The following is a 23,620-nucleotide window of genomic DNA, read 5'->3' on the forward strand; positions in this document are numbered from 1 at the left end:
GTGGTGATGTTTTTTGCGGCTGCTATCACGGGTAAACTAGTGCTGTGGGCTGTTAACAGCGGCTTGTGAACGGGGAGGTAAATTCATCACGACTTTGGCTGTGATAAAGTGCCGTTGATTCGGCGATGGCTCCTTGTGAACATGCTCCTTGGTGTAGTTCACAAGAATGAACTACAAAGTCAATAGCAATTTTCATTTAATTCTGAAGATTGTAAAGATGCTTTCAGCATACCATCTAGCAAGTGACAAGGATCTCTTACAAGGAAGTACTTCAGCTCAGGTATCAATTTTGACAGGTCATCATACAACTTTTTCATATACCTAGCTGAATTACTGAAAATGCAAACAAATTCACTTCTATCTTTATTGAACTTGGTAGGAACTTTTTGCAGCAGCATTCTAAGTGACACTGTATTCCGTGTTTACCAAATATCTGGGGTCATGTTTTCACCACTATCTCAGATGCTTGGTGACAACACTCTTTTCACATATACCTGTCAGTACACCTTGCATTGAATGTTTAAAGCCTGGGTTGTTTGGCAATTTACCTACAATCAATACTGACTCGCTAGAAAAGGGGAATGATGTAGCAAAGGATTTCAGCCATTCTCTGTCTGTAGATGAATGTGATGATACATATTGGGAAAGATTCTATTGAAATCAGCCATTCTACCTATCAGTGAAATCAAATGTAGCCAAAATATCAAATATGATTTTGTAATTTTCTCATTCTCTACAGTTTATAAAATAATTAAATAAGACCTAAACATGCTTGAAAACACTGCATCTTTAGACCAAAGACCACAACACAGAAAAAAGCAGAAGGAAGAAGAAACAATATTTTAGTGACATCCCTAAACAACTAAACTCAAGCAGAATAATGTTAGGCCAGTATTTCTTGCTGCTGCCTTGGATAACAAAGTTACATTGTATTGGCCCCTTCAGGAAAAAATTTAAATTACTCTTTCACTCATCTTTTCCTTTCTTTGTATGGAACTTAGTTTATGGTTGTGAAGGTGTTTTATCAGTGTTTATATGTTTACACTGGTGATGGTTATTTTCCTTTCGGTGGGGTTTTATCAGTTATTATAGGGTTAAACCTAAAACCAGATAGCCTAAAAATATATATTTCTTCGATGTGGTCAAGCAGTGAACAAAACAGACCATTTGTTTGCAAAGCCAAGTATCATCAATATTATATCAAACACAGAACTGATCGTCATCGTGCATGAGATTTTTTTAATTTCAGCTGCAAATGTTTGGGTTCAAGTGTCCAATTTACATATAGTCCTAAAAAGCTAAATGTAAGGGTTGGATTGTCCCAAGATACAATGTTGTGACTGCAAAAGAGGCAGTTATGTATGCCTCTTGGTGGTGGTTCTGTTGTGATCATCTGCCACTGGTCCTGATGAATGTCCCCTCCTCATGGTGACCTGTGGACCAGCAGTCGCAGGGTTTACAAGGATGGCAGATGATTCCTGGGTTTGTAGAAACTCCCTCTCCTTGAAAGGAGTTGATGTCTGAGCCACTGATGGCTTCGTTCCACAGACAGGGGTAATGTTGTCATCATGCAAAGCCCTAAATATGTCCCTGTACCACCACAGGAAGGAAAGGAGCACATTACAGATATATGTCTCTCAAGAAGATAATTGGCTCCCTCGGCATCTCCCTAATGTCCCTCAGTACTTGCTTGGTATTTTTTAAGATCTCTTTTACCTTCTTGCCAGGAGGCTGCTCCAATAATATCCAGGCCCATATTTTCCCTGAAACTAAAGGCATGAGTGGCCTCACTCTGCTGTGTTGCTGTTGACCCCCCAACAATACTTCCCTGTAGCCTATACAAGTTTCTAACATACCACTGGGTCCTGGTTCATTTGCAGATGTAGTTGTACTAGTGGTCAGCAGCAAAATAGGAGCCCGGACTGGGGTGCACACTGACATAGTTGAAGTTATAGATGGGCCACAGTGAGAAGTGACTACTGTCGAATGTTGTGGAGAGGTAGACACAACAATGGTTCTAGATGGTCTTGTGGGCAGAGTGAGACTCACCCATACTACCTCCCCAGATACGGCTGAGGGACCAGGCTGCTCCTCTTCAAATTCAGGGCCAGCAGGATTAGCATCCTTATTGAAAGCTTGTGCATGAGTAGTTACTGTGGTAGGAGTTGATAGAGTGTCTTCAGGACCTTCTGATGTCAGAGCTGGTCATAAACACACAATTACATGATGCTTGTATTATATCTGATTGCAATGGTATGATAATGATGTAAAATACCAGAGATAGTAAAGCAATTAGGCTTTTATGCAAACTATTTTTGATCAAGACTTTGCTTTACATGTTAACTTATTCAATATTTAAGGTTCTGTGATTTCCTTTCATGCTTGTTTAAAAAATCACTATACAAGCCAAAATTGTTCCACAGATTCATTTAATAACAACAAGTATTAAGAAATGACATGCTTCTTTTTGTACAACATCACAAGTATTTGTCATGTCCAATCAGTGATACAAAGAGCTTTCACATTTTGAGAGCTGTTTCTGAACCAAAATAAGATTTTTTTGTATGTTGATGTACGCCATACAGGTAAGCCATTATCCTTTAACAATGCATGAATCCAAAATTGCAAAGCAAAGGAAACACTTGTACGTGATTGTCACTATAGCCCCCCTGGTAGGCATATAGTTGTCAAAGTTCAAAGATTTTGAGTGTGACGCCACAAAACAATTACCCAGCAGAATGTTTCTTTGTGTTGTACAGTATGAACTAGGCAGTAAACTCCGCCCCGCTGGCGGAGTTCGAGGAGTTTTGCCACTCTGTGCTCCTTTTGGAACACGAAGTTCAACAAAAAATCCGCCAACTGCCACGTGGCGGAGCTTACCGGCGCTCACCCCTAAAATAGTAGACTCTCGCACTGGGATTCTTTAAGAATTAAGGGTGGGCGCAGTGCTACGGTCTGGCCGCGGAGTGTGCGTAGTTTTGCCTACTTCGCGATCCGCGAAGTAGGCGTAGGGCAGGCAGGCTACGCACACCCACGGCGGAGCGAGTTGCCGCAACAAATGCGCATGCGCGGGTAGCCGCACATGCACATTTGTGAGGAAGAAGTCGGGCGAGAGAAGGAAGAGGGAGCCCCGGGACGCCGCAGTGCAGGTAAGGTATTTAAATTACTTTAAGGTTGTTTTTTAAATGTTTAGGATCATTCTTACTACATTTTAAAAGCGGGCGGGAGGGAGGCGGGTGGCGCATAGTGGGGCTACGTGGAGTGTGCGGGTGTGCGTAGATTTGCCCCCACTTCGTGATGCTCCGCGTAGCCCCACTACGCCCACTACGCCCAGGGTTATTAAGAATCCCTTCCCACCGCAGCAGCCATCGCTAAAAAGTTCAAGCTACAAGCACAGTTTAGTTTCATATAGAAAAACAAGTATATTTTCACAGAACCCAATCCGTTCTCCAGAATGCTATATATGCATATTAAAAAGAAGACAATTATCGAAGTGCAGATAATATAATTAGTAGTATTGACCATATAAGAAGTACGCATCTATTTGGAACGTTTGCCTTCTTTACATTTTTTATGTCTTCCAAGATGGCTGTCTCAGTCTTGTGCTAGTGCCAACAGATGTCTTTGTCACCTGAGGTCAGTACAATTCAGTTTGCTTCCAATATGCAGTGATCAGACGGGCTGCTTCGGATTTCAACCTATAACTGGGACCCAGGAAGTAATTGCTGTAATTAAAACTGTGGGAACGAACAATGGCAAAAGCTGGGATGGACATGGCAATTTCATACTGCAGTATAAGAGAAGGATGAGCCATGACCTCTGCAGTGGTTTCTGTGCCACAGTAGTCCATCACCACTGGTTCTTGTCGGAAAGTGGTGAGATGGGGTCTTTTACAGCGGTGTGATTATATGAATTTATGATTAGCAGTTGTACCATTATTTTAGGCTGGGAGGAGCACCTGAATCCAGGTATTTACCCTGGCTATAGTGTAGCTGTATGTTTGTGACCATATTGGACTATCAGCATATGCTCTGGCTATGATACTGATGTAAAATACCAGAGATAGTAAAATAATTAGGCTTATATGCAAACTATTTTCAATCAAGACTTTGCTTTACATGTTCACTTATTCAATATTAAAGGTTCTGTGATTTCCTTTCATGCTCGTCTAAAAACGCACTGTATAAGTCTAAATTGTTCCACAGATTCACAAAATAACAAGTAGTCATCATCAAAAACTTTATTTCAGTAATTTTGACCATAAAAGTACACGTGCATATTTCATGAAAATGTATTTTTTTTTTAAAAACAGTCCACCAGAACGCGGGCTAAAGTTGCTTGTTAATGTGCATATGCATCACATTAATGTTCCATAAAAACAATCTATAATAGCACGTGCCCAGGCCCAGTGACCTGGGATTGACTTGCCAATACAGGGACCATTAAAGTGAGTGCAATACATGTTATTCGCAAAATAATAGCAATAACATAAAAATAGTCAATGTGGGCATGAGCCCAAACCCCATGGCCCTCGGTTATAGTTGCTCGTGAATTTGCATATGTCTTACAATAACATTTCATGTAAACAAACTATATAAGCATACGCCTATAGCCATAAACCAAGGTTTGGATTAATAACACAGAGGCCATCGCACCCATGTCAAATTCAGAAGAATATACCTATATGACACATTCCTAAAACCAGATACACATCATATTATAGTTATTAAAAACATGTTAAAAAATCGTAAAAGTTAGAAACAGATTAAAAATATTCCAGTCCAATGAAAAAATATTATCAAATAATCAGTGAGGGCCTCATGTAGGTAAATAAAATTTACCGGTTCTTAAATACCGAGCCGTACCGAATCGGTAAATTAGAATCGGTAAGTTATATGTAGGTAAAAATTTGGTAACAGTTACCGATTCGGTAACATTCGGTAATCACGAATCGGAATTCACCGAATCGGTAAATACCGAGGTGGTATTTACCGAATCGGAAAATACCGAGGTGGTATTTACCGAATCGGTAAATACCGAGGTGGTATTTACCGAATCGGAAAATACCGAATCGGTATGTACGGATTCGGTAAAGAAAATCACATGACTTGACGAAACAGCTAATCCAGTGCAACGACAGCCCACCCAACCAGGAACTGCCCACACCCAGGCAGGTGTACATAATTAGCCGAAGTGGCCACACCCAGGCAGGTGTACATAATTAGCCGACCCTGGAGAGGCTTGGAGTGCAGAGGAGAGGCAGGGAGCCGTTGCATGTACGAGCGGGGAAACGAACAGCATGTCCAGCCAGAGAACACAGAAAGACAGAGGGGAAAGGAGGAGGAAGCTGAAATTTAGCCCCAAGGAACTCCAGGTGCTGGTGGAGGAGGTGGTGAAGCAGCACCAGAAGCTGTTCGGAAGGCAATCCCTGCAAGTGCCTGAGGTGGAAAAGCGCAACATATGGCTGGCCATCCAGGCGCAGGTCAATGCTGTGGGAGTGACCCACAGGGACATTGAGGTCCTCAAAAAACGCTGGTATGACCTCAGGATTGTAACCAAGAGGAAGATGGGCGACATCCAGAAGGAGGCCAGCCAGACCGGAGGTGGAACCAACAGGGCACCTGCCCTCACCGAACTGGAGGAGCTGGTGGCGGCCACAATCGAGCAAGAGAGCGTCGTGGGTCTTGGGGACACCGACAGCTCTGCCAGAGCCGCAACACACCAAGGTAAGACGAAAGCACAGCAATGTAGCCCCCCCTACCCCTATCCCACATCCCCCAATTGTGAAACGAGAATCACACTGCAGTCCACACGTGTCAGTGCAGACAGGCAATGCATTCCGGGAGATGTAGTCAGGGCAACACTAACCATGACGTAAATGTTACAGGGCAACAAGGCATGTCACGCACTCGAGGCACAAGGAGACAGGGGACATATTGGAATGTGAAATGATTTATTGTGACGCTTGCAATGCAGCCCTTCGGGGACACTGAGCCAATGTTGTATTTCTGTCCACAGATGTGACATCATGCAGGACAGGGCATGCTGCAGGAGAGACGGCACACCGGCCACATAAATCACCTCTAGCCAGCACAAGTTCAGACCAGGGAGCAGGCCCACTGGCAGCCGCACCACCAACACAGCCAGCCTCGCCGCACACAGAGCCAGCATCACCTCACCGAGAGCCAGCATCACCACCACCAGAGCCAGCATCGCCACTCATGTTCGAATCACCGGCCACATCTCCGCTTGCAGGCGTGAGAATGAGGAGGCGTCCAGCAGCCAGGCTACGAGCCTTAGACACCTCGTCAGACGACAGCATGGGCCAAGAAGACCGCACCGGGCCCCAGGAAGGGAGCCATGCCACTGTGCCCCACACCTCACAGGCAGCACAGACGGAAGCAAGAGGGCGCCGCAGGTCGCGTGTCCAGAGTCCACCAGCACTCACTGACGGCCATGGTGTCTTCTTGGGGCTCGAGGGCCAAATGTTAAAGCAACAGCGCCTGCAATCAAAGGCAGTCATGTCAGTCCAGAGGCACATGCGGGTGATGAAGACAACATTAGTCAACATGGACACTAACATTAGCGGCATGGCTGCAGGCATTCGGGACATGTCCCAGTCTATCCAGCAGTTGTGCAGCAAATTAGATGCTGACATCGAAGCACGGTGCCGGGAACGCCAGAGAAGGGACACTACCAGCAGGGCACTCAACCGTCTGGCAACTGCCACTTCTCTACTGTGCCGGCGCTCTGTGACGATGCAGGAGGGCCTAACACAGTGCTGCAGCGACCTGTCTCGGGGGATGGTGCAGGTGACAAGTGCACTAGGGGTGCTATTGACTAGTCAGGCGTCGACAACTGCTGCAGGGGATGCTGCGGAGAGCATCGACACCAGCAGCAGCATCACACCCCCCGTCCCAGAAGCACGCAGGAGCAGCAGGCGGCTTGGGGTTGGCTCTAGTGAGGATGCACAGGCCGTGCAATCCACCACTGCAGCGCGTATGCGCAAACATTGATGTAGCCCTGCTTAGCCACTTCCCAATGGGTGACGTAACCCTGGACATACTATAGATGGTATATTGCCAGATTGGCCTGTTCATGTGTTCATGGCGTGGTGCCACATTAAAACTACGTCAGGACTTCTCACAACTCGCTGTGTCCCCTTACTTACTCAGAAATAGTTGGATGTGATCTCTGCCCGTCTCTCTCTCCCATCGATTGCAGTTGGCACTCTAGCTGCGTTGCCCTCTGGCTGGCCTGACTCATCCTCGTTGTCCTCAAAATATGTTAGTTCCACATCTGTACCTTTTTTCGTGGCAAGGTTGTGCAGCATTGCACAAGTGGCAATAATCTTGCAGCAGGTGATGGGTTTGTACTGGCGTGCGCCTCCGCTCTTGTGCAGGCAGCGGAACCTGCTCTTCAGTAGTCCAAACGTGCGCTCCACCACATTGCGTGTTGTTTTGTGTGCCACGTTGTACCGTCTCTCACTCTGGGTTGCTGGGTGTAGGTAGGGAGTGAGGATGAATGACCGGCATGCATATGCACTGTCGCCTGGATGAGTAAAAGGGAACCATCAGTAACATGCCTCATGACACTATGATTTGCAGGTTTCAAGGGGCGTCACTGTTACTTACCTAGCAGGTATCCCTCTCCGAATTCTCCGGCACTCAGTTGTGTGTATATCCCACTATTCTGGAAGATGTAAGAGTCGTGGGTGCTCCCAGGAAACTTTGCAACAATATCTGTGATGATGTTCCCTGCATCACAGATCACCTGCACATTGATGGAGTGGGTGGACTTCCTGTTCCTGTAGATGTGCTCTGTATCAGCTGGTGGACAGATTGGGATGTGTGTACCATCAATACAGCCGATGACATGGGGGAACTGTGCCATGTGATAAAAGTCAGTTTTTGTTTTCTGAAGTGCAGCCTGTGTGTTCGGGAAGCTGATGTAGTGGTGCATTCTCTGCATCATGGCATCCAGGAACTTCCTGAAGAAACGGGACAGGCAACTCTGGGATACCCCACCCACCGCAGCTATCACCACCTGATAACTGCCGGATGCCAACAGATGTAGGCTGCAGAGCACCTGCACATGTGGGGGTATGGCGTGCGCCCTTCTTATTGGATGGTTCAGGAGTGGGTGTAGGTCCCTGATTAAGTCCATGATGGTTTCGGGGTCTAGCCTGTACCTCTCATGTATCTCTGCATCAGTCAGCTGGAATAGTGTGATGCGCTGTCTGTAGATTTGTTCCTCCCGTCGCCACACCCTCAGTCCTGCTGCCTGTAGACGTAGGCGCCTTGCAATGACGTACATAGCGGCCATGTTGTCCACGCTGTTGCATTTTGGGTTTGCTTTTATCCATTGTTGATGGTTACCACCTGCTTTTAATCCGTGTTAATTACCGACTCTTATTTAACGATTTTACTGGATTTCTTAATTACCGAGTGCTCCTACATGTCATTTTAAATTTTACCGCTTCATATTTACCACTTCATGTTTACCGAATCGTTAATTATGTCTTCGGTAAATATGAAGCGGTATTTTAGAATTCGGTAAATGTGATTCGGTATTTACCGCCTCATATTTACCGAAAAGTGGTTTTTGGACTCCTACATCTCACTTGTCTGAATACCGGTCGGTAACGGCATTTTTACCGAAAATCGGCCGTTACCGACCGGTATTTGGCTACCTACATGAGGCCCGGAATGCCTAAGGACTAGTCTTCAGGATGCTCTACGTACACACCACATGGAATATAGAAAGCGTGATCCTGAAAATACAATGGGCAGATGGGTGTCATATTTCAGTATCCTAAAAACCTCTACACAACACTTGGTTCACAGGTTTCTGCATAGCTGGATCGACCATCGAAATCGAGCATTCTTATAGCCTGGAAGGAAACAAATTACATGATATTCTGTCTATGCTGCATTGCTACTGGCTGGACAGCCCAAATGGGGTGAGCCCACCCATTTGTTTGTAAAAGCACACAGCGAGAGTACCAAATGCCTAAACTGCAGTTATAGCTTCCTGGCAAGGGCCTGTTGGATATCATCCAGTACAGACTCTAGACTATAGTGATCGTTGATTTCCAAAAACACTGTGGTGAGCATGCTGGTAGTAGAACTCCCCTGGAGGGAGGTCAGTTTACTCTCCATAGCTCCCTATCAAGTCCTTCCTGGATAATATAGGGCAGGTTACTTCTTCGTTATACCATAGGTTGATCCTTCCCATGGCCACTAGTGAGTCCCTGACAAAGGAAGCCATGTTAGGTTTCCCGCACCCTGGAGGCTCAACACCTCTCTCAGTTCTGCCCTGTATTCAGCCCATATGCGATGCCAGAATGTAAGGGGTCTAAGGGCAACTTCATCTGCAATTGGACTTACCCCAACAAGTCCATTTATAAAAAGACTAAAAAGGGTGAGGGCAAGGACACAGCCTAGTGGGACACCTCTGTCTACAGGTATGGGGGCAGTGAGCTCTTCAGGTTTGCCAAACCTGATTTGGGCAAAGTTTTCTTCATGTAACTATTTCAACTGGTGGCAAAGGTAAGCTGGGGCCCCCAGGTCCCTTAAAGTTGCCCACAGTTTGTCTCTTGGCACCCGATCAAATGCAGATTTTAGGTCCACGGAAATTAAATAGAGGCTGCCACCCTCTATAGACTCTGTTTTCCAATGCAAAAGTTGGAGCCTGAAGATTTGGTCTGTTGTGGACATCTTCTCCCTACAGCCGGCTTGAAATGGACCAAGAAGATTGTGCTCCTCCATCCAACTCTGGAGTCGTCCAAACAGTACTCTGGCATATTTTTTTTGGCTAACATCGATGACACATAATTTATAGGGAGGAGTGGCAAACCCTTTTTATAGATTGGAAGGATTTCTGCGCCAGCCCAAGTAGCAGGAATCACCATACCTTGTAAGATGGCGTTAAAAAGGTTCCAAAAATAGGGGTCGCAGATTGTAGGTTTAATGCGAAAGAGGTCCCTGGGTTTCTTGTCTAACCCTGGAGCTTTCAATGGTGCTAGTTTACTCAGGGCATCAGTTATCTCCTTGAGGGTTATCATGGGGGCCTCGATGCAGTTAGTCTGTGGGGGGGGACTCATTAGCTATCATGCTACCCTCACCCTCTGCCCATAAATAGAGGGTCTCAAAGTGCATCTTCCATGCATCCGCCCCTATATTAGGTTTGTAGCCTGTTTTCCTTCAGAGTAACCTGAATCCCACTTGTCACATTGCCACCTTTTTTGGCCTTGATCATGGTGCTTTTTTAGGCCACCCTATTTTCTATAATTTAAGGCCTATCCATAGCTTTGATGGCAGAGATAAGAGCTAGCTTGGCCATACGGAAGCCATCGCTAAACCATGAGTGTTTGGGTTTTTTATGCTCCCTTATTCTTATGTTGCGGTAGAAGATATTGGCCATTGTAGTCATTAGTGCTTTGTGATTTTCAGCTACTTGCATAAGGGAGATAGTTGTGCCAACAACTGAAATAGAATGCTGCGCAGCCATTAGAAATGGAAGGATAGTTTGATATAAAGAGGACAGCTCATACTGAGATTGGTGAATGTCCGTCCATCGGACTCTCTTCCTACAGTTAGTGAGTGTTAATCTATCATCAGGTGAAGAGTTTGAATCTGGTACACTTGCAGCACTTGGCAAAGCCGCCTCTAAAATCAAAGCATTGTGGTTGCTATCATGACAGGGCACAATGCTAAAATCAATCAACCTATACCAAATACTTGTGCCTACCAGGATACAGTCTAGGATAGAGGAGTGGCAGGGTGGACTGAGTCGAAATGATGGAGCAGCTCTGGCCCAAGGAGATAGAGGCTGCACGCTACCGGCCAGCGGATCCCTCCTGCAGGGTGCTGCCACCGCTCTGACCTTCCGCACCACTGCAGCAGAGCCATCCCCCCCTGCCTGCCCAATGGATTAAAGGAGCCGTGGGCAGCGGGGTTGCGATAAGGCTAAACACTTTTTGCACATGTGACATGAAGGGGAGTTGTGTGCAAGGGAGAGGCGTCGATTTGGGAGTCAAGCTCCACTAGAAATAGAAAAGGTGACCAGTGCCCTCTTCACTGGTCCTTCACCACAGTAGCCACGGAAATAGAAATAGGGAGCAACCTTCTCCCAAGGATGGCAGCCATCTTGGATTGGTCATCACCTCTCTATCCATTGAGATAGAAATAGGATGCAATCCTCTGACTTGGAAGGCAGCCATCTTGGATCGGTCAGTGCTATTCAATTTCCCTCACATTAGAGCAACCACACTCCTCAATGGACCAATTAATATAGAATATACTTGCCTTTAGGAATCCAGACAATTTTGAACCAGGTATGTCCTGGAGGGATCTAACATAACCAATGAAGATTAAAACAACACGTTGGATTAGCTCTCATTCAAGGAGACATCAGATGTCATTGGATATCCTACTTCACAGAAAACTAAACAACCGAGGAAACTTTTAATCGAATATATCTTTATATTCTTCCTACCGCTACAAAACAGACATAATACTGAGGTCTCAAGAATAATAAAGACTGTAATTGTTAATCGTAATCATGACGGGGAACTATCTGAAATCAGAAGGAAGGAGCTGCTACACAATCTCATATCCCCCAATCTCTCCAAAATGCCACCAAATCCTTTAAACACAAACTACTTCGAATAAACCCAGAAACCTTAATCTCAGACCCCTCCTTCAACATAAAAAAGGCGCCATTATTAATGATCTATTATTCCTCACTACTAAAATGGCTAAATGGCACAACACCCTTAATAACGTGCTGATGGTATAGGAAGTAAGAAACATTCCTTACGGCATGAAGATGCTAACATCACTCTCTCGAAAACGAAGAGCTACACTGAATATAACATGGTACTAGAACGGCACGGTTCTCATACAAGCCGCCAACAAAGATCTGGAACGTTTTGACGAATATTTCTCAACCTTGAATGAATACGTCCTTAACTGCCCTCACCCAAGAAACCTGCCACATAATAATTTGCAAGCCACCTCCCAGCACAGGTTTCAATCTGCAAGGACAGAACACATCAGAACACATCAGCTACAACAATCGAAAATGGAACCCAGAAGCTTTGTGGCTAAGAGTAACAGCCCACAATTACCTAAATCCAATTTATCCCCTACTAAACACTAAGCACATAGCTCTGAAGCAAGCTCTAACACAGGTCCCAACTCTATATTGTATAAAGTCGTTAGGATGGAGTTAGCAAGCACTGACCAGGATAACTTGACATGTATTAGGAGGTAAGGCTCTACGAAATGCGAAACAGCAACAAGACATAAGGAAATATGCAAAGATAAACCCGACTAGCCCAAACCGTCAAGAAACAACCCATCCCAACATACCAACAGAGTCACCCAGACTACCTCCGGTAGCTCAGCAACCTAGCATGGAGCCTGATAACCTCAGTTCTCCTCATCCCAGTATGGAATATGATGATAACCTCAGCTCCCAATTGAGCAAGACCTGCAAAGCCATACAACTAGCTATCAGGGATATGAAGAACTTACTACTCTTATGAGAAAAATCTCTTTCAAAACTAGAGCACCTACAGAAATCAGATCGTGATACCCATAATACATTAAAGTCTATCCCAATGGCAATGACAAACAGACTATGCTGCTCTCACAATCAATTCAGATATCTGACAGACATTGAGTTACAAACCCTTGTGCTGTCATATGAACCTTCCCCCAATCCTCCCACCAAGTTAGATGAACATCGCATTCAGTCCATTCCAATGAACGCAAGCAGAACTGCAAAGACTAGCCTCAGAAAGCCAAACTTCAATAACCTAAAAAATTTGATACTAATTCCCAAAAAGCAAGAGCCGTTACTGATCAAACCACAGAAACCTATTTTGTATCTACTACTCAACTGTCGGTCAGCAAAGAAACATGCAGCTGACATAGCTGACCTCATTTTAAACCAGGAAATAGCCGTAACCATCCTAATGGAGTCATGGCTCTCTGATTCATCCTCCCCATGCCTAGATCTATTAGTCCCCCCGAACTATTGTATTGTGAGACTAGACAGACCAAATAAAAAGGACGGTGGTATAGCCTGTATACATAGATCTGACATAGCCATTACGAAAATACAATCAGACCCCTTAGAGTCGTGTGAATAGCTGGGGCTGATATTAGGATCCTTAACTAATCAAATTTGCAAACTTCATGCATTTTACCACCCTCCCGGTAAAAACACCATGTTCATAGACCAGCTGATTGAAATTATCACAGCAAACACGACTCCCCATTCTAATGATATTTTCCTAAGCGGCTTCAATCTTCACTGGGAGGATCACACTGACAATCAGATGAACCTACTCAAAACCTTCCTAGTAGAGCAATCACTGGTTCAAGAATGCCACCTACCAACTCATTTGAAAGGCTCTACATTAGATTAGATCATCTCTAAAGAAAAAGATGTCGATAAAATCGAGATCACCCCTTGCGACTGGTCTGATCATCATATCATTACCCTCCAAATACCCCACATAACAAAGAAAATCTCCTCACAACACGCTGTATGAAAGAACTGCAACCTCCCAATAACCTGAAAGGCGTCAAGGACCTCACGGATTACTACAATATTATGATGACGAGCATAATTGAGAACATAGCCTGATTAAAACTTAAAAGGGTCCCAGACATAGATAAAAACCCTTGGTTTGACGGATCCCTCAATGAAGAAAGACGATCACTCAGACTCACAGAGTGGAAATCGCGACAACACCACTCCTCACCACATTTAATCCAACTAACACAGGCCAGAAAGGCCTACAATGAAAGCATTCTAAATTCAAAAAATACTTCTTTAGAAAAGAACTGGATAACGCAAAAAACGGACTGAGGAAACTCTTCGAAATGCTAAAAGACCAATCCAATTAAACGGTCAAATCTGCATTAACAGCTACAAAATCTAACATAAACAGCGAATAATTCTCCTCCTTCTTTACAGCCAAAGCCATCTCAATGGAGGTGGATCTCAAAAAGGCAGCGGATTGCCTTTCAATCAAAGAGAACACCCCAGCCAAGCCTCTAGTTCAACCAATGCTGGAAAGGCCTAAAAATAATGCTTTATTGTCAAAATTCAAGCCTGTCTCTGACACAGATATCGCAAAGATTATCTCGACCATAAAACCAAACAATCATTTCAACGATCCTCTACCTGCAAAGTGTTGGTCATCTATAAACCATCTGCTCATGCCCTCTTGGACAAAGATTATTAATGCCTCACTAGCGCAAGGCTCACTATTGGACTGCCTAAAAACAGGGCAAGTCACTCCAATTTAACAAAAAGCAACAGTGAACCCCGCAGACCTGAACAATTACATACAAGTAACAAACATTCCCATGCTAGCCAAAGTCCTGGAAAAATGTGTACAACAACAACTGAGCCAACACATCACTGAACTCAAACTGCTGAATAGCTTCCAATCAGTATTTAGACCGAACCATAGCACTGAAACAGCAATTCTGCACATCGTGAATGATGCTCTACTTGCCCTCGACAGCAAATAAACTTGTCTCCTAATCCTGCTTGACCTTTCTGCGGCATTTGAGACGGTAAACCATACCAAAATACTGGATCGCCTGGAAAAAAGGATGGGCTTAGAGGGTATAGTCCAAAAGTGGTTCAGTTCGTACTTAGAAAACAGATTGCAAAAATTAATAGTGAGCCAATCTTTATCTGCTTCATCCAGAAATGTTATCGGAGTACCACAGGGCTCAACATTATCCCCTGCTTTATTTAACTTTTACGTAGAGCCACTCACAGAAATTTTACAGCAGGCAAACATCTCCTTCCACGTGTACGCTGACCATACACAGCTTTACATCAAGATCACATTGATAGAAGAGATTGGTATCATGAACCAGGCATCGAAGAAAACCGTTCATTGGCTATCTAGTAATCACCTCAAGCTTAACCCACAGAAAACTGAATTCCTCTTGATTTCCCCCCCGAAAAGTGCCATGAATATCGCAGAATGAACCAAATTATTCACAGCACTAAACTGTACTCCAAGGATTGTGGATTCAACCAAATCCTTGGCCATTATGCTAGACAAAAACCTGAACATGCTTGCCCATATCAACAGAATGGCAAAAAACGCCCACTTCCATTTAAACTACCTCAGAAAACTGAAAACTTCATACATAAATTAGACCTCAAAATTACAGTCCAGGTACTAGTCATTTCAAGGATCGAGTACGGTTGCGCAACAATAGCCGGTCTTCCTAAGATTTCAACAGCACCACTTAAAGCCTGTCTCAGTGCGGCTTCAAGACTTATAACTGGATCCAGAAAATGCAACCACATCACCCATCATCTGAAAGCGCTCAACCGGCTGCCCTAAGAAGCAAGAATACAGCTAAAAATGGCATGTTTCACTCACAAAGCGATACATTACAATACCCCTAGATAATTAGCTCCGAAAATCACTCTATCAGGAGGATGCCAGGCTTCCCGGAATCGTGGAATGCTATTACTGAAACCGGCCCTCTTCCGAAAGAGAAGAACATATGACAGAGCTTTCTCCGGCGCAGTACCAAGAATGTGGAAGGCTCTCTCCCCTAACATTAAAAAAATCGCATCCATCGCGGCTTTTAAAAACGCAGCCAAAACGTTCTCATGACCAAATTCCTGCCATAACTCCAGCCGTCTTGACATTAGCAGAGGACCTTCATGTTTAATACACACGCTACCACACAGTGACCAATAACGTCTTTTTTGATTTTGCAGATTTGAATGTCTCGCACAAATATTTCTCCCACTTTGCAATGCACAACTAACTTAATTTTTGACTTTGTAGCTTAACTGTTGCTAGTAACTTACTGTATACTGATCAGGGTTACTGACACTGCAAGGTGTTCATGTTGTTTTAAGCAGAAAATTATGTGAATGTAAAGCGCTCTGATACCCTACTAGGGTCAAGTTCGTGCTATATAAAACAACAAAAATAAATAAATAAATAGGTGTGTCCTATTCTATTAAAAGTGTGGTTCCCTGGTGATTTAGTTCGGCCATTGCATGCCCTTAGTGAATGTTTCAGGGTGAGGGAATTTATCTGAAGCACCAATGGAGTCCAAGCCCTAGTAAATGGAATATTAGGCTTCGGGATGGCCCAGTATAGATCCTCTTCACTGGGGTTGCCTTCCTTCAGTCCATTCAAGGGCTCGAACTGGCAGTTGAAATCACCACCAATAATCACAAAAAAGTTGTTGGGGATAGTGGATAAAAAAGTGGTCAACTGATCAAGTGTCGCTGACTCTTGACTAAAACCAACTGGCCGAGGGTAAACATTGACCAGGGCAATTCTGACCCTAAATGGAAAGGTAAGAAAGATACTTAAAATGTCATTGGAAGATGTCTCCATCTGTTTTGCTGTGCAACCCAGGTGCGAACCAACCCAGATACAAAGCCCCCCTGAAGTCCGTACTTTTCCCCCAAAGGTGGCGACTGCACTCAATGACGCATATCCCAACCTATGCGGGTCCACCCTAGCCCATGTTTCCTGAAACATGCAAATCACGTGCCTGTCTATAAATACCCCGCAGTCAGGGTTATCCAGTTTAGCCGTGAGTCCAGCAACATTCCAAAATAGTACCCACAACATGGGTGGGCCTGGACAGCCACACAAACCTGCTGCACCAAATCATAACCCATCCCCCTACAGTGCGGAGTCCCGCAGGGCTCTTCGTTGAGTTCTACTCTGTTTGATGTTCACATGGCTCCGCTGGTGGTTGTTATAGCCCCGTTTGGGATTCATATGGTGACATACGCCAATGACGCACAGCTGGTCGTAGCGCTGAGCGATCCCAACCAGCAGACCAATGACCTCCATTCCTGCCTTGGGGAAGTCGTCAAGTGGATGAGTCTTTCCCACTTGAAACTTAATTGGGAAAAGACCGAGCTCATGATCCTCGGTAATTCTCGAAGTCTGCCTCCAAGCACCATAGGGCTTCCCTCCATGGGTCCTGTGCCGATTCCCAAGACAGAGATTAAAAGTCTGGGAATCTGACTAGACCAGGACCTTACCTTTATGGTACAGGCTAGGAAGACTGTTGCTCCATGCTATGGCCTGCTGAGAATGATCCACAAAATCCTTCCTCTCCTACCCTTCCAAGCAAAAAAATTACTGATCCAGGCACTAATTTTGTCAAGGATAGACTACGGAAATGCCCTTTATCTGGGCGCACCGAACACAATGACTGCAAAACTACAGGTCGTACAAAATTGTGCAGCGAGACTACTTACTGAGACCCCCTTTCGATGCTCAGCAAGGCCCGCACTATGCTCTCTCCACTGGCTCCTGGTGCAAGAGAGAATCAACTTTAAGGCTCTCTGCATAGCCCATAAGTCGTTGGACGGGCGTGGACCCTCCATTAACAAAGCCATGATTCGCCCCTATAGGGCAAACAGGAAACTTCGCTCAGATGAACTTCACCTTGCTGTGGTCCCCAGCATTAACAAAGCCAGAAGTAGCGGTCGGATTTTTTCATTCAATGCCTCCAGACTTTGGAATGCCCTTCCGCTGAACCTCCGTAGTGAACCAGATCACCTGATGTTACGAAAACAACTAAAGACCTGGATTTTCCCTTAGGGTATTGGTCCTCTAGTTACGGTCTCAGCACTGGGATGCTCCCGAGTAGCCATGTGCTATATAAATGCCACTTCAGTGTCTTCAGTGGACCTTCTTCCTGCTGGGAGTTACCAGGTGCGAGGAGTGGGGATTATGAAGCCACCAGTAAGGATAGATCAATGGCCTGTGCTATCTCATGGAACGGGTTTGATGGAAGTGGGCTTGTTATAGCCTTCTGCCCTTGATCCCTGCTGGCTCCATCCTCCATTACATAAGGATGCTTCCTCCAGCCGACCCCCTCTATCCTAGGTAGCACACCCCACTGAAGGCTCACCCTCAATTGCATGTCTGTCCCCTGGGGCTCCCTCTGACAATGGAGTTTCTCTATCTGCTGCCCCGGGGTTTGAGTCAATCACTGTCTCTAGGGCCCCATATCTATTTGCTATTGGGACGTTAAAAAATAAAGATCTAGGCTGTTCCTGAGACAAGCTTGTAGGTTGACAATTCTGCTTCCATATCCCCATCTCCCGTCTATTTTGCTCTCCAGTTTGCAGAGCTCGGCCTGGAGAATGAAAATATCCCAATGGAAGAGATCTTATGCCCCCTTCCTGCCTATGGTGGTTCCTGTCTAGAAGAACTTGGGCAACCGATGGATTCCTAAAATTGATCACAATACAGTCCCCTTGCATGTCTTTCAGTCTATAGCCTACCCAGCCGACCCTGCGAGTCAAAAATATCTCGCTTGCATCTTTATAGGAGAATTGCATACATTATTCTTTATTTCGTGGTGTGGTTCTCTTTGCCTCTTTTGGAGTTCAGGTACACCTGTTAGAACAATGAAATACGGGTTTGAGGCTGGGGGTAGATTATTACATGGCAATGCTGCCCTCTCTTTGATAGCTTCTGTGCATGGGACAGGACCCTTCCCCTCCAGGTAGCTAAGCCCCTGGCAATGCATATAGTCTTGCTCTATCGGCATATCGAGGTGAGCTCTGCTTTTGTTTATAGTTTCATGATTAGCCTGATTTGGGGCAGTAGTGAATGTCAATTTTTGTGCAGAAGGGGGGTCCGATCTTGTTCTAGGGGAGCAGCCTGTGCTGCCTGACAACTGGCCTTCTTGTCCCCACTTATAGTTACTTCTGGGTTGGCTGCCCTTGCCTCTAACAGCGTTGCCATCTTATCCACCCGTGCTATCAAGGAGCTGAGCTCATCCTTCACAATAGCCCTAACTTGGACCTGAAGATCCACCACCAAGTTTGCGACCCATGCTGGGTAGTCTGTAGCTATGGGTAAACAACCATCCAATCCCCCCTCCCCAATGTCTCCAGTGACCAGTGACACATCTGCACACTTTTTCCGTTTCACCCCAGACTTCAGTACTGGTTTAGATTTCCCTTTTTTAGCAGGGCCTGACACAAACAGCCCCCCTGGTGCGGGTCGACGTTGGATGCTTCGTGAGCCGATTCACATCCCCTCAGAATTATTGGCCGAGGCAAGTGAAGTATATAGGGCATCGGCCCTGTCAAAGTAATTTCTAGATCTGGGGTTAAGGACAACTGCCTTTCGGTCAGTTCGATTCCAGCGGCCACCACGCCGATAGCCCTCTGGAACATCCTGTCAATAGAGGTTGGATGGAGTGATAAAGAGGGGTTCAGGAGGGGTGCTTGCTTTTTTTAACACAGGTTTACTTCCTCATTGTTAGATTCAAATGCAGCACTTTAAGGTGTATGGGTTCTGCTTGCATCTGGCACTCTTGTGCTGCCTTTCCACTCGCTGCAGATATGGAAAGGAAGCCAGATTGGAGTAAGGGATAGCAGAGGCCAAAGTTTAACAAAATTTAGATCGGCCACAGAAAAAGAAAAAGGGTGGCAAAAGAGTCTTAATAGCAGTGTGAGCGCTCACCTGAAGGGAGAAACACTAACCTTGGATCGAGCGATGGTTTGAATTTATAGCCAGATTTCTCCAGTGGCAGATCACAGAGAGGTGGCCCAGCCCAGCCTTGCCTCCTCCGGGATATGACAGGTGCAGACGGACCTGCCCTTGGCCTGGACCTTGCCCAGGGGGGCATGGGCGCATACTCACACGTCCCATGCTGCAAAAGCTATGGGCGTGTTTTAGCACCTCCTGGCGTTGCATCGGCGTCGTCGCTGCCGTGTTGGTGAGTGGGGGCTGGAGTCCTGCACCCCCAGTTACTGCTGCTCAGTTTCGGTCTCCTGCGCTGCAGGAGCCCTGGGCGTGTTTTAGCGCCTCCAGGCATGACATCAGCATATCACTGCCGCGATGGTGAGTGGGGGCTGGAGTCCTGCTCCCCCAGTTACTGCTGCTGAGTTTCAGTCTAATATTCTATATATGTGTATTAAGAAATTAAATGTATTTTTGTACAACATCACAAGTATGTGTCATGTCCAATCAGTGATACGAAGAGCTTTCACATTTTGAGAGCTGTTTCTGACCAAAATTAGATTTTTTTGTCCTATTATGTACATCATACAGGTAAGTCCATATCCTTTAACAATGCATGAGACCAAAATTGCACAGCAAAGGAAACACTTGTACATGATTGCAAAGTTATATGCACTATAGCCCCCCTTGTAGGCATACAGTTGTCAAAGCTCAAAGATTTTGAGTGTAACGCCATAAAACAGTTACCCACAAGAATGTGTCAATGTGCTACAGAGTATGAACTAGGGGTGGGCAGTAAACTCCGCTCTGCTGGCGGAGTTCACAGAACTTTGCCACTCTGTGCTCCATTTGGAGCATGAGGTTCCACAAGCACTCCACCAACTGCCACGTGGCGGATCTTACCGGCTTCCACCCCTAAATTAAGAGACTCTCGACCTGGGATTCTTTAGGAATCCCCTCCCACGCAGCAGCCATCGTTAAAACATTCGAGCTACAAGCACAGTTTTGTTTCACATAGAAATGAACGTGTATTTTTCACAGAACCCAATCCCTTCTCCAGAATGCTATATATGCATATTAAAAAGAAACCAGTTATCGAAGTGCAGATATTATAATTAGTAGTATTGACAGATGTCTTTGTCACCCGAGATCAGCACAATTCGGTTTGCTTCCAATATGCCGTGATCCAATTGGCTGTTTCGGATTCCAACCTATAACTGAGACCCAGGCAGTAATTTCTCTAATTCAAACCAAGGGAATGAACAATGGCAAAAGCTGGGATTGACTTAGTAATTTCATACTGCAGTAAAAGAAAAGGATCAGACATGCACTCTGCAGTGTTTTCTGTGCCACAGCAGTCCCTCAGCCACTGGTTCTTGTCGGTGAGTTGGGGTCTTTTACAGTGGTGTAATTCTAAGGATTTATGATTAGCAGTTGTACCTATAATCTAGAATGGGAGGAGCACCTGAATCCAGGTATTTACCCTGCCTATAGTGTAGCAATGCATACTCTGGCTGCAAAGTAGACATTGTGTAAGAGTTTGATCGCTGAGCGTCTGTGTGTGTTCTCCCTAGCTGCACGGTGCCTATGTGCCATGTCAGTATATTACTAACTGCACACAAGCAATGCTGCAGTGTGCTAGTAATTTCCTTTCCGTTCCGGTTCCTCTCAGTCATGGCTAGTTTGTGAGCTGCAGTTCCATTCTTCAGTTACTGGCTAATATTAGTGGATTCCTGCAGGCAGGGTGTGTTTGGGTCTGGCATAGCCAGTCCTCGCACAGCCTCGCTGGATGTGACCAGTGTCTGCCTGAAACACAGGAACCTTCCCTGACTTCTCGTATACTTTATCTTTAGTGGCAGGAGTTCTCATGTAAGCATTATCTCAGCCCTCTTGCTTCCCCTCGATTTGGCAGTTCTCATCAACTCTGTCAGTAGTGAACGTGCATGTCCACGTTTCACGATGTTCCACCCACCCCTATTATGAGCATGCATTATTTAAAGATAATTACTTGTTAGTTTATATATCTTGAGTCACAATTAAGCTATGATGATAGTGAGATATGGCATGAAGGTATGTTGGCTCTTACAATACTTTATGGGAGTTGTTGTCATTGGCCACTAAGGGTGTAACTGTTGTTGGTTACTGCACCAATGGATGACTTCACGAGTTTTTTTTTATTTTGCTTAAATTGTAATGTAAATTGAGAGCACACCTACAGACATTTAGGGTGGGCCAAAACATGTTTGGAGGCACACTGTTTGTTCAAATTAGGTCATAGGTATTTTCACCATGTTTATAGAAAAATACACAAGCACTCAAGACTTGAGTAGCAATGGAATGGTTTTCTTGTTCAGAAGGGCCTATCCATACTAGATTTAGTGGACTAGATGAAGAAGTTAAAACAGTGTGAGGGACTGTTAATAAAGATTAGACTACAACAGTTATATCAGGATTTACTAACTTTCTTTGATAGAGAAATGTAATATTGTTCTTCAAGGCAGTTATAATGTGTAGCAGGCATGTAGAAGGAAGTGAATCATCTTTACCGTAGTTTGTGTATGTTCATATTAAATACCAGGCTCTATTCAATGGACACTTGTCAGACAAATTTCTAAAACATTACACATAAGGTACATAATTATGCCACTATGTACTCCATTTAAAAAAACAAAAATATTCGGTTTGTTTTCATACCAACATTACAGTTTAATAATAGAGTGGTCCTCCCAGTGTGCTAACACTAGTATATCTATGCAATTTTTTGACAATTTCTGTGTTTAATTCGTAACTTTCATGTTACAAACACACAATTGAAATTGATTTCAAGGGGATTTACAATTAACACATTTTTTGCTTTGGACTTTAGTGTGCTTTTACTTACCTGTCTCCACTCCACCTGGGATTCCTGCAAAACCTTTAGGGCCATATTCTCAAGGAGCTATCTCCGATTTAACGGCACTTTAGCGCAGCCAAATTCGTGATAAATTTACCTCCCCATTCCCAAGCTGGTGCAAACAGCCTACAGCGCCACTTTTCTGGCGTTAGCATCCACAACAAAGATCGCCACGGATGACCCCGGCAACTATCGCTTATGAGATGCAGAGTAGGCATTACTGAGCAAAAAGCAATGACAACATCACTCCACAACATTCTCAAAGACCACCCAGATCTGTGATAAGAACACAAAACAGGCAATAAGGCGCGTTAGCAGAAGGAAATTAACACCTGCTCAGACCTGGTGCAAAGTCGGGCCACAACCTGCCCCAGACAAGGGAGCAAAGCCCATAGCCACACATGAAGAACAACAGATGCCCCTGAGCAACTGAACATGCAGCGTGGACACCCAAGAGGGCCACAACACCCACCAACATCACACCCAGGCCCACAACACCCCCCCGGGCCCACCCCCAACCCCCGACAAAGAAACTGCACACCAACACCACAAATCCCCAAACAAATATTTTGCCTGATGTCCCACAAGCAGGAAAATCAACATACATGCGTGGCCAGAAAATGGAGAATCAATCATACAGCAATGCAATCACCAACACAAAACGCCATTCAAACAAAAGCCAACACAAGCATTCGGATGAGTCCTAGCGGGTCCTCACGGGACAATCTGTAGGAAACAGCCTGGAAGACAATATCCAAGAGAAGAAGGTGTGCCAAGCGCCCAACAAAGGAAAGAGAGAGGGAGAGAGGGAGGAGAGAGCGAGGAAGAGAGATGGAGTTAGACTGCACAAGCAGCGCAAGGCCTCTCGGGCACCTGGCTCCACATGCCAACATGTGTGTGTGTATCGCCATCCATACACCATGAGCCCAAGGCCTTGTCCCAATATCAGCATCAAAGCCACATCACATTCCGAAAACACAAGTAGTAGTCAGACAAACATCAGGGATGAAAGCTCCATTGTTCCAATACAGAAGGTGGGAGGACGCCTGCACCTCTGACCTTGGTCCAGAACATGGCTGGAACACCCTGAGAGAGATGCCATGGCAGATGGGGACGACTCCCACACCACGCATTGCACAAATGAACTATCCGACTTATCCATACACCACACACAGAAGCATCTGCCTGAGGTACCCCCACATGGG

The sequence above is a fragment of the Triturus cristatus genome, chromosome 9 (assembly GCF_964204655.1).
Source record: "Triturus cristatus chromosome 9, aTriCri1.1, whole genome shotgun sequence".
In the NCBI taxonomy this organism is placed as follows: domain Eukaryota; kingdom Metazoa; phylum Chordata; class Amphibia; order Caudata; family Salamandridae; genus Triturus; species Triturus cristatus.